This window comes from Stenella coeruleoalba (genome assembly GCF_951394435.1).
Source record: "Stenella coeruleoalba genome assembly, chromosome: 10".
NCBI lineage: Eukaryota > Metazoa > Chordata > Mammalia > Artiodactyla > Delphinidae > Stenella > Stenella coeruleoalba.
The window spans coordinates 90,163,143-90,177,546 of record NC_137156.1 but is presented as its reverse complement, the minus strand read 5'-3'; the positions used below and the strand labels follow the sequence as shown (position 1 = coordinate 90,177,546).

At 36.1% G+C, this 14,404-nt stretch overlaps 1 protein-coding gene across 9 annotated transcripts in view; it reads left to right on the top strand.

Moving 5' to 3' along the window:
- The window catches only part of LOC307193527 (uncharacterized protein), a 730,787-nt gene that overhangs the window by 538,108 nt on the left and 178,275 nt on the right, over nt 1–14,404 (top strand). The window lies entirely within an intron of this gene.

Genomic DNA, 14,404 nt, shown 5'->3' with positions numbered 1-14,404 from the left:
ACTGACTCTTCATAGTTAACTGGAGTGTTTTCAATATAAAGGGGACCTTGAACCTTAAAAAAAAATCTGAACTATGAAAATCTGTCTGGAATGAGGTTTGATAGATGCCTACTCTCACGACAGTTTTATTCTTACTCAGTGCCTGGATTTTTGACTTACAATTGGCCCATGGAATCAAGGTTCCCTTCTTGTGTTGTCCATATATGCCACTTCCCATTGGCTACTGATGCAGACCTTTTCCCTGACCCTAACTCCAGTTGGCTTCCCAAGCAGGGTTGGGGCAGTCGGCTCATCTTTTCTCAGTAGTGATCCCTGTTTTCATCTCTATTTGGGCTTTGCAACTCCCATCAGGATCCTGATAACTTACTATGAATTAAATGTGTTTCCCCAAAATGCATATGTTTGTTTCCTGACCTCTAGTATGATGGCATTAGGAAGTGGGAGCTAAATAGGTCATGAAGGTAGAGCTCTTAATGAATGGGATTAGTGCCCTTAGAAGAGACTGGCAAGAGTTTGCTAGGAGAATGGAAAGAGAACATGGTTGTCTGCCAAACAGGAAGTGACTTTATCAGATACCACATCTGCCCAAGCCTTCATTTTGGACTTTCCAGGTTTGAGAAATGTTAGAAATAGATGTTTGTTGTTTAAGCCACCCAGTCTACGGTATCTTTGTTATAGCAGCCCCAAAATGATTAAGACTCAACCTATACAAACAGTGTATGAGACCTAATTACCCCATAGAGCTTCTGTATTATAAACGGGAATAATCGTTATGTGTTTGAGGCACATAGAAATTCAAGCTTATTTTCATTTTTAATTACTGAAAACAAACCAGAAACTAATTGCTACCAAGTCTTCAAACTTCATAAGTGAAACTCATGCCAGAATAAACAGATGGCCTCCAAGCCTCCTTCAAGAAGCACATCCCACCACAGTCAGGACTCGGTGGCATCCAAGTATGTGCCATAAGGGAGCTTAAAAGGCGACATTTAGATCTGCAGTCCTGCACATTATAGGCTCACACATTTAATAGGATTGGCATGTCCTGTGCCTCTAAGTCAATTATCCTTCTAAAAGGATAGCGGGGAGAAGTAAATTAATTTTCCTGAAAGAGCCTCATTCCTCTAATTTTTAATAGTTTTCCCCAAGACTTCTCCCTGACTCAATACCTGGTTGATATAGAGAATAGTGCAATTTGGGAAGGCAGATATTTCATCTCTTTTCTCTTCTTCAAAATATCATTAGGTTGCAGATTCCAAAAACTGTGATGCAAATATAAGTAATTACTTATAATAGTAATTACATATTAGTGATCCCATTGGTTAGACATTGTGATTGGACAGTGAATAAAATGTCCCTGCCCTAGGGACAACTCCATCTTTCTACTAACTAACAGTCTTCAGAAGTGGTGAAAGAAATGAGAAAATTTTTTTTCTTCATCGCTTTTATTTTCACTCTTTTCATAAGTTTTCTCATTAACCAAGTTTACCAAGTTTATATAGCAATTTTTTTTTTTTTTTGCGGTACGTGAGCCTCTCACTGCTGTGGCCTCTCACGTTGCGGAGCCCAGGCTCCGGACGTGCAGGCTCAGCGCCCATGGCTCACAGGCCCAGCCGCTCCGCGGCACGTGGGATCTTCCCAGACCGGGGCACGAACCTGTGTCCCCTGCATCGGCAGGCGGACTCTCAACCACTGTGCCACCAGGGAAGCCCTACACTGCAATTTTATATTACTTACACTGTTGGAGAAATGTGAAAATTAGAAGTAATGGCAAGAAAGACATCACCAGGCCAGGAGGCAAAAGAGAATTGGAACTGGAAAATCAAAACAGCTCACAAAGATTGAATTTACTTTCATTGATTCTGTCTTGAACTTTCTTGGTGAAGGACTAGAAGTCTGTAAAGAAATGTAAGTATCTATGGAATTTTCTTCTTTTTTAAAATGTTATTGATCTTATACATAATGGCACCTTATATTTGTACATGGCTAGCATTATACAGTATATGTCCACATGTATTACATGCATGGCGTGCATTACATTTCCGTTATTTTTATTTTGCAAATGAGGAATGAAATCCAGAGATGAGGAACAACTTGGCTTAAGTTAAAGAGACAATGGAAAACCAAGAATGAAGTCAGGTCTTGTCAACTTGATTTCATTCCTCTTTCCTTTAACTAACAAGCTCTAATCGCTTACATCGATATTCATTTATTAATTCAGTTAATAGTAAAGAATGAGACACATCCTGTATCCACTCAATGCTAGTACTGGGTGTATAGTGGTGAAGAAAACACAAATTGTCCTTCCCTTATTGGGACTTAGAGCCTAGCTGGCTATAGAGAAAACAGTAACCAAAAAACGTCTAAAAAAATAACAAAACATGTAAGACACGTGTCATAAAAAATGAGCAGGGTGCTCTTAGACAAAGAATATGGGTATGCCTTATTTGAGGTGACAAATAGTAAGTGTAGGTCTCTCTAATGATGTGAAATTTAAGCAGAAACCTAGAAAATGGAAAGGGCCAAGTATATGAAAAGTGGGAGAAAAAATATTGCAGGCCAAAGGAACTTGTGGCAAGGAAAGGGTTTGATATGCTTGAAAAACTGAAAGTTTGCCACTGCAATGAAAATGGAAATAATGAGCGAGAGGATGTCAGAAGTTGGAAATGTGGTCAGGGGCTAGAAGAAGGAAAGCATTGCCGGTCATGAAAGGAGTTTACATTTTATTCTAGGTTCAGTAGGAAGTCAGTGTATTGTTTCCAGGAAAGAGTGGCATCATTATTTTATGTGATACTCTTAACAGTGCTGGTAGATAAGTAAGACAAGTATTATGATGGTTGGTGGACTAGAGCATGAAAAGATGCAGAGAGCTTAGGTAACTTGCCAAAGTTATACAGCCCTTTAGTCACAAACTTCTCATCCAGGTTTCCCTGCCTAGCCTGGTGGAAATATCCATGATAAACTTTAAGATGAGAATGAGTACCTCATGGTTTAAAAATAGCTAAACAGTTTCTGAAACTCTACTGTCAAAATGCATAAGTCCTGAGCAACAGAGAAAAAGTCAGCTTTCAGCAGTGGATTGCAGTTCTCTTAGCTTCAGAGCATTTAAAACCAGAATGCTTGTGTGGATTTTTGGCAATGGACACACTGTTTATAAGAATTGTCATATCTTAAAAAAAAGAATGTGTAATGTTTAATACAGAAGCTTTATCCACTAGTTAGTATCATGAGGATTAATTAGTTAAAGCTGCACAAATACTTTCAGGATAAAGACTGCTAACATGTTAATATATTATGTTCTTGCTGCTATAAATCAGACATGCTGATATTGGAATTTGTTTAGAAACCTTTCACATACGTAAAGTAAAATTTTAGATTTTCTGCTTTTGTTTGTTGTTGTATCCTATAACTGTCTGGCTTAAAATAAGTGCTCAATAAAATTGTGTGCCATGAAATAAATTAAAATATGACTGCATAAATCCTTTGAAAAGTGTGATTATGAAGATACTGATTATTTTGAATTTAATTGCATTTTATGTCAATGGTTACGTTATTTACACTGTTAGTTCTTTGCATATAAAGCGGTGAAAATTAACCGAATATAGTGTATACATGTGTGTACGTGTGTGTGTAATTTATTCATCATATTGTGAAACAGTGGCAGCATAGGGGGTCAAAATGTCAGTGTTCTATTCATTGCCCTGTCTCACCACACATTAATTTGTAAGGTCAAGAAGATAATCTCTTTAGAGCAGTCTTTAGAATGTTAGGATATACATTTCAAATGTTTTTAAACACAGAGATCATATAGCATAAGGACTTTATTCTTGTCTTAGCAAAAGGTTTGAAATCCTGGTCACTCTATCCATGATAACTCCCCAGTTATTCTCCATATAATTCCTGTGCTTGTTTCTTTCTTGGCAATGATGCAAGCTATCATTGAATTACTTATTTGTCTACTTCCTGTCAGTCCCAGCAAAGTATAGGTTCATGAGGACAGGAACCTTGTCCTTCGTATCTTTCACTTCAGAGATTTGCACAGTGCCAAGGCTCAAGGTGCTCCATAAATATTTGGAAAATGAGTCAACGGGTTAATGAGTAGACTAGGTTCAGATATGTAACTAAGGCTTCTGTTCTGTAAATCCTCATACCCTTTCCCTTTATTCTTTACATTATTTATTCTTCAACAAATATCTTTAAAAAGGCTTTATGTATCAGGTACTGTATTAGGCTTTGTGTAGCAAAATGGAAATAAACATAGTCTTTGGGGAAAACAGCCTTTTAAGGGAGGCAGGACGAAAATAAGAAACACACATAAATAAAAGTCATAAATTATAATAATAGCGTATGGTAGCCAAATTGGGTACTGATGTATAGGATAAAGAAGGACATGGGAGTCAAGAAAGATTTGGATGGAGAACGTGAATGATTTATGAGAGCCTGGGAATGAGGTCAGGGGTCAGTAAGAGACTCCAAGAAGGGACAGTCTTGGGATTTCAGAGGAGCATAAAGGAAGAAAATGAGGCTGGAATACAGTGATCAATAAAGAAAGTGAAGCATGGTAAATTTGGAGAGGTAGAAAACTATCAGATAAGATTGCCTGATAAAATATAGGGCAACCAGTTGAATTTAAGATAAATAGTAATTTTTTTTGTATAAGTATGTCCCAAATATTTTGTGAGATGTACTAAAAACTTAATTGGTGTTTATCTGAAATTCAAATATAACTGGGCATTTTATATATACAGTTGACTCTCATTATTTATAGATTCCATATTTATGAACTTATGAATTTGCCTCCTCGTTAACATTTATTTATAACCCCCAAATCAATATGCATGATGTTGTCACAGTCATTCGTGGACATGTGCAGAGAATCAGAAAGTTTAACTCACCCAACATGTACTGTCCTAGCTGAAGTCAAGGCAGTGCTCTACCTTCTTATTTAAGTTCTTATACTATACATGTGTCCTTTTCATAGGCTGTTTAGCACCACATATTTCTTGTATATTTGTGCTTTTGCTGGTGATTTTTCTGTTCAAAGTGGTCCCCAAGCTGAAGTGCTGTCTATTGTTCCTAAGCCCAAGAAGATCATATGTGCCTTAGGAGGAAAATATGTGTGCTAGATAAACTTCTTTCAGGCATGAGTTACATTGCTGTTGATCATGAGTTCAAATATTAAATGAATCAAATATATTTATGTATATTTAAACAGAAACACACATAATACAAGATTATGTATTGATTGGTTGATGAAAATGTTCCAACTGGAGGCTCTCAGAAACCTAACCCTCCATTTCCCCAGGAACAATGGTTCTGTATTTGCTAATTCAGTGTTGTTGGCAATTTTATAGAACATAAGTACTGTGAATAATGAGAATAAACTATATATCCAGCATATATATGTAAATAGATATACACACACACAAGTGGACTGACTATATATCTATGTGTGTGTTATATTTATTTATACTTATATATTTTATATAATTTATAAATGTCTAAAACATAAAATTTTGTAACATATAAATATATATATATATTTGTTACATATATAATTCTTTTCTTAATCTGGCAACCTGAGATACCATGCAGAGCTTTTTAGACCATGGTAGGTAGTTCAGATGTCATTCTAGGTTTCTATGTTCAAAAAGTCTCTGCAGTTTTATCAGCGAGAGCTTAAAAATGGAGAATAAATTGAGAGGGGGTGAAATTTGGAAGCAGGGAGAACAATCAAGTGTCTATTGTGGTAGCCAAAGGAAGGACAGAAGATAAACTGATTTAAGGATAAATTGCTGTTTGTAAAGATAAGAAATAATAGACATTTCTGAGCTTAAATTTGAAGGTAGAATAAGACTATGGGCAAGCCACACCAGCCCCCTTGATAAACATGAACAGCCATATGAGTACACATGAGTGGCTAGATTGCAGTGAAGGTTAAAGATGGAGGTAGTATTAGCTATCACTCTAGTGGGTCATTAGAAGAACAAAATGGGATAACACATGTAAAGAGGCTGGTGTAATTTATACTTATGGGGACTGTGCAGGAAATCTAAATGCATTCTGCCACTGTGCTCACCACTCCACAGACAAATCTTATATTTTGCCATAAATATTAGTTGAAAGGATTTTTTTTTCAGAAAAATGAGTTTCCAGGATAGTTATCTTTAAACAGTTTATATTAGCGTCAACATGGTTTTCATATCCATGAAAAGCTGCCTGCAAGTGAATTGGATGCTCCCTTAGGTTTAGTGGTATAGGCATATATTTGTCAACTGTCCAAAGCTTTCTTAGTATTCCACAGGAATAAACATATAAATATTCAGATGCTCCTGTTCTTGGCCAGCATTAGCAGCATAAGGCACCAAAGCCTGCCATGTGGTCCAAACCTTGTAGTCTTTAATTCAACACTAATGGCTGAGACATAAGAGCAAACACTTATTCATGTTCCAGGGTCATCTGCTATGAAATCCACTTGGCAGGTCAAGTTGGAAAAATGTTGACACAGAAAATGTTAAATAAAGGTTTGCTTTAAACTTCCATACTTCATAGGGCTTAAGTTGTTTCTGGTTTATGAGTGATAAATACTGCAAGATAAGATGTTAAATAGACCCTCCCATTTCTAGCAGGCAAATGTTGGAAGAGTCCAAGGAATGTACTGGAATGCTTTCCAGTCTCAACTATAGGGGATAAAATGTTAGAAACCAGATTGTATTGGTTTGAGATTAGCTCTCATGTTAAATGAAATGGTTTTCCTAAATTAATTAATTAAACAATAGAATGCATACACCAGACTTAGAAGGGCAACACTATTCTCTTCAAGCTTTTGGCAAGGATGTTCAACATTTTGTTTGAGCCAGATGGACCTGATCAGCAGATATAGTTTCACTCAGAGTAAGTTTGTGTGTATTCAAGGAAAAGGGAGGAAAGAGGCAAGACATAACCATTGTTAGGCACAGATATTTGTACACGCAAGACTCTAGGAATGCAAGCTTTTTAGCTTCTTCTGACCCTCTGTTCCAAAATGTTCATACACACACAAAAACCCCTATTTTTTTCTTATCAAGCCTTGTTGTTTTTGTTATTATTACATTTGAATAAAATTTTGAGGTTTCAAAAGAATTATAGGCTGGCTTATTGCATTTTTATGTTCTAAATCCATACCACTAAGCGTGACTGTAAGGTGCTTTATAATCTGACTTCTGTTTCACCTCTCTCTTGTGTGACTTTACTATACTAATAGTGTTTAATCTTCCACTCAACCCTTCTTCTTGCCCTGTGTTTGGAACTTTGTTCTTTTCCACCTAACTCTGGTTGGTAATGAGGTCTGACAGTATCACCACCACCTGGGAGCTTATTAGAAATGCAAATTCTATGGCTCCAGCCTAGACCTCAGAATCAGAATTTCTGAGGTTGGGATCCAGCATTTAGCAGTTTAACAAGCCCTCCAGCCAATTCTAATGCATGATCAAGTCTTAGAATTACCAACGTAACTTTTGGTTTAGAGGCTCAGCTCATGGTCATCTCCTACAGGAACTTACTATCAAATCCTTCTTATTGACCAAATTCCCTCCTCCTTGTTCCCTTAGTAACCCAAATACATCAATGCTTATAATTTTTTATTGAAATTACTTGCTTATATTTTTGCAGTAGGGATCAAGATTCTTTTGCTACAGTTCCTATGAGTAAAAACAAAACAACAGTGGCCAAAAATTTATTTTTAACACTGGTTTCCTCATGATTTAGATAAGCAGTATAGCATAGTGATTAAGAGAATGAATTAATGTCTGGCTCTACCACTTACTACCTGGGTGACTTCGTGGGATTTGCTTTATCTCCATTTGTAAAATGCACACAATAATGTTGCTGGACTGTTGTAAGGATTAAATGGGTTAATACATGTAAAGCACTTAGCATGGTCCCTGGTATGTAGAAAACAGTGCCTAAGTATTCCTCCCCATTCTCTCTCTGTTATTCATCTGGGACCACAATAATAAATATTTTAGACTTTTATTCCCATGCCCTGTGTTTCTTATGTTCTTTTCTGGATTTTTCCTTATTTTTATTTTCTTCTTAATGCTTCAGTATATGTCTCTTCTGACCTACTTACCAGTTCATTAATCCTGTTGTCAATTGTATCTAACATGTTGTTCTTTGAATCTGAGTCCTTAATTATATTTTTTATATTTTACATTTCAAATTTTTAATTTATTTTATAGTTTAAATTTAGTGTTGCCAAATAAAAGAAAGTGTTCCCAGTTAAATATAAATTTCAGATAAGCAAGAAATAATTTTTAGTATGAGTATGTCCTAAATATTTTATGAGACATACTTTTACTAAAAAAGTATTTGCTGTTTATCTGAAGTTGAAATTTGACTTGAAATTCTATATTTTTATTTGCTAGATCTGGCAATCCTATTTCCAGTTCTCTACTAAACATTTTTATGACTACACAATTTTTTAGTATATAAAACACTGGTATTTAAAAATCTGTGTATCCAAATATCTGGAAGTTATCCAGGGAATCTGTTTTATTTTATTTTTCTTTCTCTTCGTTTTGATTATATGGACTTGTCTACTGGTGCCGTGGGCAGAATTCTAAGACAGCTCCCAAGATTCCTGACCCCTGGTGTATATGCCCTGTGTAATCTTCTCCCTTGAATGAGAGAGGGAACTGTGACTACGATGGGGTATTATTCCCCTGATTATATTATTTTCTATGACAAAGGGATTTTACAAATGTAATTAAGGTCCTTAATCAGTTGATTTTAAATTAATCAAAAGAGGTTTTATTCTTATTCATTCTAAATCAGATGAGTAGGTCAGGGTTGTTTGACCTAATTATACAAACTCTTTAAAATTGGATTTAGAGCTCAAGGACAAGGGAAGTCAGAGAGATTTAAAGCAAGGGAGATGCTCTTTGCTGGCCTTGAAGACAAAGCAAATTTCCATGTTGTGAGAGGGACCATGAGGGGGGGCACATGGGAAGAAACTGTGGACATATGTTAAGGACCTGTAGTATCTCCCAGACAATAGCCAGTAAGAAAACAGCAACGTCAGTCCTGTAGCCACACAGAACCAAAACCTGAACATTCTTAAGAGAGGACCCCCAGCCTCAGATGGGATCACAGCCATGGCTGACACTTTGATTTCAACATTGGAGACCCTGAACAAGGGGCCCATATAATCTGTGCTGATAGTGGAAACTGTGAGAGAGTAAGTTTGCGTTTCTTTTCTACTGATTTTTAGTGTGAGAACTGGCCTGTGTCAAACTAGCTTACCATTTTAAGCTACACAGATTTCATATAAAATTTTAACAATTCTAACTTGAGAAATACAGTCAATCCAAATAGATCCATTCTAGATACATCATTGTTTATAAAGATAATCTTGACCCTACAAATATGAGTGTCTAAAAGTACTCGGTTAGGAAATAAGAGAAAATCAAACTTTTTGAGTAAATATGGAGGGTTATTAGGAGACGGATATTAGATTCTTAGATCTGTAAACAGTTGTCATACAGGATTTATTTTTAAAAGCATACTCCCAGTTTGAGTACAATATGGTAAACTAGACTTACATATTTACTTCACTACTGAGAGTCCACTGGAAAAAAAAGTAATAATGGAAATAACTTTAGAAATGCAAAGGAAAAGAAAGCATACCAAAAAAAGGAAACATTTCAACAAATTTCGAGGTGTTGTAAAATGGGTAGAATAGGTAGAAAAATTATTTTCCTTAGAAGTGGGAGAATCTGCCCAACAAAACCCCTTTCCAGCCTTTGACTTCAGAGTAATCAGGTACTGAAAGTTTGGGAACACAATGGGAGAGAAACCAGAAATTAATTGGAAGGTCCTATAAATTGTCACAGCTCGACAATATTTTCTCTCCCAAAGGAGCATAGAGGGTAAACGGCAAAGATGTTTACCATGAAGGAAACAATATCCCAAAAGCCAATGACTCTTCTCTAAAAGAACTGGATTATCTCCTTAGGAAAAGGTAAGGTCTTTAATGAGGACACTGGTTCTTTTCTTATCTGAGCATTTTAGGGAATCTGTGGCCAGTATCACTGTCCTTTTAAAGTATGAAGTGACAACCAAAGATCACTAAAAGCAGCAACTTGAAAGAGTAGAAACAAGAGAAATAAATAGATAAGCTTTTTTTAAAGGAAACAGACCTAATTTATAGGAAAAAATTTAAAGTTATAAACTATAAAGATTTTAAAACCTATTACAACCATAAAAAATGAATGGCATGCTATAAATTTTTTAAATCAAGAAAGTTCTCTTAGAGAGTAAGAACATAATTGTCAAAAATTAACAATAGAACTTCTAAATAAAGTTGAATAATTCTTACGATATATGAAGAAAGGAAAAAAATACAAAAAATGGGACAAACTCAGAAGGTTCAATATTGCAGAGAGAACATTAGAAATAAAGAATAGGAAATAATAGAAGATAATTTTGCAGAGATGAAGAAAGACCTAAACCTTCAGAATTGAACCCAGAGCATGCAGCAAAAAAAAAAAAAAATGAAAGAACCCGGACATGTTATCTTGAAATTTCATAACATTAAAAATAAAAAGAAAGTCCCAAAAATGTCCTGAGAAAAGAAAAGCGAATTCACTACTAATGAGAAAAGCATCAAAGTCTCATCACCTATTGTGAATGCTAAAAGTTATGGACAGATAAATTTAAATTTGGGAGGATTGAGAAGGAAATAAAGGAGGGAGGGAGGGAGAAAGGGAAGAAAGAAAAGACATTTTCAGACACCCAAGTAGAAAAAAAATAATCTCTTGTTGGCCCACCCTTTTATAGAGATAGCCCTCATAACAACCTAAAATCAGAAACAGAAAACTTTATTTCTGGAGAGGAAAAAGGTGGGAGAGAGACTATGGTTACCATTACTTTTATTTTATTTCAAACCCCTCTGTAGCCATTAGTTTTGTAACTAGTGTTTATCTTAAGCATGTCCTGATTTAAGGAATTGAAATTAATTATGTTAAATGTCAATTTGACCTGAAAAACTTCAGCCCAACCAACAGAAGCACCTTATTTTGATTTTTGTATATGCAATTAGACTAATTCTGATTGATCATTTAATTATACTACTCTCTTAGTTGTCTATAACCTCAGTCCTGATATAAATGAATCAGAATAGTCAGTACATTTCATAATTATTCATCGTAAATCCTTTCTTTGTGATACAGTCTGCCTTGTCAAACTCCCTTTAAAAAAAATCTAAAGATATTCTCTTCATCATGCCTGACATGTAACATCTGTGGCTAGTATAAGACAACAAAGGGAATATGCATAATAAACCTTGCTAGAAAGAAATTTAATTTGAAAAATATATTTTATTTTCACAGGTGGCTGGGTATTGCATCTTGTCATAAAATCAAAATGATGTGCTTGGTGTTGGCATGTATTTGAAACAATAAAGGACTTGTACAGCCATCAAATACCACGTTTTGCTTCTTCATTTAACTGAATTCCAGAGTCGCTGTAATATGCTGTTGTATGAAGGAATCTCTAATGGAGTACATTTATAGTTTTGTTATTTAATCTTTGAGAGATCACTGGGATTATCTAATTCAATTAATTTATGCATCTCTTGTCTGAACAATTGATTAGACCATTAGATTCAGACTTTCACAAAAAAGCATTAAATAGGGCTTCCCTGGTGGCGCAGTGGTTGAGAGTCCACCTGCCGATGCAAGGGACACGGGTTTGTGCCCCGGTACGGGAAGATCCCGCATGCCGCAGAGCGGCTGGGCCTGTGAGCCATGGCCGCTGAGCCTCCGCGTCTGGAGCCTGTGCTCCGCAACAGGAGAGGCCACAACAGTGAGAGACCCGCATACCACAAAAAAAAAAAAAAAAAAAGCATTAAATATAATACAGACTGAGCTAAAAACAGCCAGCTTAATTATCACTTGGCCTTGTGTGCAAGGTATATTTTTGGCCACAGGGATATAGTGGTTAACAAGGTAGATAAATAGATAATGCACCTTCCTTCATGGAGCTTCCTTTCTAGTAATTTTGGTTTTGCAAAAGCATGACAATAAAAGAGAAAACGGGGGGCAAATGGAGCCCATGTTCAAATACTAAGCACATATCATTTGCATTTTTAAAACAGCATTAATCAGATGACAAAGGATCTCAATTTTTTATTTTACTTGATGAACATATTCAGGTTTTTCCTCCCAAGAGGAAAATGATTATACTTGGGACTATATAATTTCTCTGAAAGTTGTAGTTTGTCAGAAGTCTCCCCTCCATCTCTAGAGGGATAGGTAATTCATGAGAAATCCTTTCCTTGTGTTTCTTTCAACTGTACTAAGAGATGCAAAAATATGTAACTAAGCCTTGAGAAGATGGAGACTATGTCAGGAAGAAAGAGATATCCAGAGAGGCTTTGAAAAGATAAAGAAAAGTAGATCTAACAAGCCAGAGGCAGGACAAAGTACTTATTCCAGATCTCCAAGTTCATCTGAGACCAACAAGAACTGCTAGAAGTCCCTAAAGACCATTACAACCCCCTTGTCCTTGATGCTGTGCAGCCACATACATCCCACTGTAACTACTTAATGTTCTTTTAGATATTCACCCTGAACTGAAGCATTTAATTTCCTTCTCTGCTTCCACTGATGGTACCCAAACTCTCTGACTCATTGGGGTGATTTTGTGGAACTTCTTACGCCTGCCTTTTCTTCTGTGAGTGTCTTTGGCTAAAACATTCACTTGTTGAAATCCCAAATGTTCCTCAGTTGTAAATGAAATTTCACTTCAACTTTGACCATGCCCTTGATCCCTCTAGCTGGAGGGATATGTCCTTCAACTTCACCATCATGTCATGTCACTCATATAAGATATTTCACATATACCAATATCTTGTAGATATTACTGACAATTGTTTATCTCTTCAAACCACCATCAAATTTCCTTGAAGTGCAGGGGTATGTTTTGTTCAGATGGAAAGAAACCAGATAGAATTTAATGAGTTTTGAACTGGACTATGAATGCTGACTGTCACTACCAATCTCTATGATCATATTTAAAATCCTTAATGATTCTGAATGCAAATTTGTCATCTATAAAATGAAGGTGCTTCATCAAAATAGCTGTGTGATCCTACTTCTGCTCCACAGTGCCTAACATACTACTTTTAATATGGAAGGCCATTATAAGCATTTATGGAATTGTGAATAAATTTACTTCAAGAGTAAATGATTCAGGGTGATAAAAAGGTATTTGTCTTTCTCTTTCTGACTTACTTCACTTAGTATGATCATCTCTAGGCCCATCCATGTTGCTGCAAATGGCATTATTTCATTCTTTTTTGTGGCTGTATAGTATTCCAGTATGTGTGTGTATATGTGTGTGTGTGTGTGTGTGTGTGTGTGTGTGTGTGTGTGTGTTTCCCATCTTCTTTATCCATTCGTCTGTTGATGGACATTTAGGTTGCTTCCATGTCTTGGTTATTGTAAATAATGCTGCTATGAACATTGGGGTGCATGTGTCTTTTCAAATTAGAGTTTTGTCCGTATATATGCCGAGGAGTGGAATTGCTGGATCATATGGTAGTTCTATTTTTAGTTTTTTAAGGAACCTCCATACTGTTTTCCATAGTGACTGCACCAATTTACATTCCCACCAATAGTGTAGGAGGCTTCCTTTTTCTCCACACCCTCTCCAGCATTTATTATCTGTAGACTTTTTGATGATGGCCATTCCAACTGGTATGAGGTGTTTTGATTTGTATTTCTCTAATATTAGCAATGTTGAGCAATTTTTAGATATGTTTTGTTTTTCTCTCTCTGTATATTGCACTTTTCCACTCCTTGAGATTGTGCTTATTGGCTTAATGGTTGGATACATCAGGGAACAAGCTTGAAACAGCCGAAAGGGCTTCCTGGCTCTTTCTAGCCTCAGTAAAAGAAACAATGCAATGGACATAAAGAAAGTGCTTGCCTCAGAGATAGAACCATAGCAAAGATGATGGGAAATGGTGAAAGTAGAGAGGATAGTAGGTCCAGGGCTGAGCTTCTGAAGAGGCATCAAGACCTGAGAAAAAGGGTAGATGGTGCATAGAGATGAACAGAGGCAAAAGGCATAGACAACTCAGAGAACCATGAGCGTTGATGCTATTATTGTCTCATTACTGACTGGTGCCGATGACTCATTGACCTTTACTCCATCTTGGCACTACTTAAGATTCCATATGTACCCACAACACATTTTAAGTTTGGAGGAACCTTGAAAAGAACTGAGGTTAAATTTTACATATTCTTGGTGGGATTAAAATATGAATAGTCTTTAAAAATATATAACATGTTTTTGCACATCAGTGTAAATAGGCTGAGATTCATATCTTCAAAACATAATGAAAGGGCTTTACAAACTG